General features: G+C 31.6%; 1 long non-coding RNA gene across 1 annotated transcript; it reads left to right on the top strand.

Moving 5' to 3' along the window:
• Positions 1-397: 397 nt before the first annotated feature.
• On the top strand, positions 398-1273 carry LOC104241115 (uncharacterized). The gene is made up of 2 exons (XR_714626.2): positions 398-511; positions 956-1273. It is a non-coding gene; the product is annotated as an uncharacterized lncRNA (long non-coding RNA).
• The last annotated feature ends 564 nt before the right edge of the window (positions 1274-1837 follow it).

Below are 1837 nucleotides of genomic sequence, written 5' to 3'. Positions count from 1 at the left end.
ATGGCATACTTCACTTTTCTTCAAACTTTGCTGACACGTGTCATCATTTAATAGACCCACATGACGAATCTAATTCTTACTAATACAGTATTTTTATAGATTAAAGGAATAATGTATAAGGTAACAAATTTATCATGCCAAAAGTAGAATATAAGATTATTTTTATAGATAAAAAGAATAATGTATAAGGTAACAAATATTTTATCAGTTTGGTTTAGATCCTCTATCGATTATCTAAATTTCCAAAACCTTTGTAACAAAAATATAGTCCAACACCCAACTGATAAATTAGTTAGCTTATGCATTAATTTTTTTTATTTATTACTGTAACCATATATTCTGTTTTTGATACTATAAAAGATCAGTTGATACAGTACAAAGTAGTTCATAACAACTTTCAACAATAATCATACAGAAAGTGTGAATCAATTCCAATAAATAATGAAGAATTTCAGTATTTTGTTCCTACTCTCAATTGCTCTTCTGTTGAGCTTCTCAGCTCCTTCTCTTGGTATGAATTTCTTTACTTCTTAGCATTAATCTATTTCATTTGATTTTGCATCAAATTTTAATTCCATTGTCTCCGTGCGACCTTATTTACCCTCAAAAAAGGTACAATTGAATTTATAACGTGGTTTATAAACACGTAAATTAAATTGATCCGAGAAAATAATCCCATTGCTTACTTTGTCCTCAATCAATTGTACCTTTTTTGAGGGTAAACAGACATATAGGTCATGAGTTCGAGCCTGGTCACGAGTTCGAGCCGTGAAATCAGGCACTGATATTTACATCAGAGTAGGATGTCTACATTACACCCTCTTGGGGTGCAGCCCTTCTCCGGACCTTACGTAAACAAGGGATACTTTGTGTACTGGACTATTTTTGTTTTAAATTGTCATGATATAGAGGCTAATTTATTCTTTTTTTTTTTGGTTTGGTCTTATAATTTTAGGGCAACCACCAAAATTATGTCCAACGAGCTTCCAAGTGGACGATAAGTGTGGCAATTTCAGTTGCGCTTTAGAAGCCATAAAAAGATATCCAGCAAGTGAAATGCCCCAAAAATGCAGTTGTAGTTCACAAGGGAGTGGCAGCCTATGCTCCTGCTCCATAGTTTGCCAACCTCCAAAATAAAATGCAATTATATTAGCAAGTTTATGAGTATATTGTTCTGGGAATTGTTTTGATATACTCTGTGGAGTGTGTAAACAGGAAATTTATATTTCCATTATTCACCAACTAATAAAAGATCGCTTCTATTTTTTTATTACCTTGCTGTTGTTCTTTTGCTTCGATTTTTTACTATCTTGTTGGTGTTATTACTTACTGCTATAGCTTCTTTTTCATGTTTTCTTGAGCCAAGGATTTATTAGAAATATCATCTTTATCTTCTCAAGGTAAGGGTAAGGCGGCATACAGTATCTTCCCCAAACTTTACTTATGGAAATTATACTGGGTTTGTTTTTATTGTCAACTAATAAAAGACTAAATTTTTTAGTTTCTATTATCTAATTACTTTGTCCCTTTTACTTTTTTTATTTGGCATAATTAACTTTTGTTCAAGGATAATTAAGAAAATTACTCTAGTAGACTTAGGAAAATGAATTAAATATCATTGGACTAATTTCTTTTGGCAAATTCTCATCCACTAACGAAATTAAATGGCTCGTTAAAAAGATTTTAAAGTAACACTACTATATGGTACAATAGGTAACAACCATCCAAACAAGCTATATAGAAAAAGAGTTTTTCATGCTGGAGTTTTCAATAAAGAATTTTAGGTGCTCCCACTTTTTAGCTAGCACATGCAATTCATTTCAATCGACCACATGGT

The sequence above is a fragment of the Nicotiana sylvestris genome, chromosome 3, assembly GCF_000393655.2.
Source record: "Nicotiana sylvestris chromosome 3, ASM39365v2, whole genome shotgun sequence".
Lineage (NCBI taxonomy): Eukaryota > Viridiplantae > Streptophyta > Magnoliopsida > Solanales > Solanaceae > Nicotiana > Nicotiana sylvestris.
The sequence above is the reverse complement of the archived record's forward strand: the minus strand, read 5'-3'. Positions and strand labels throughout refer to the sequence as shown.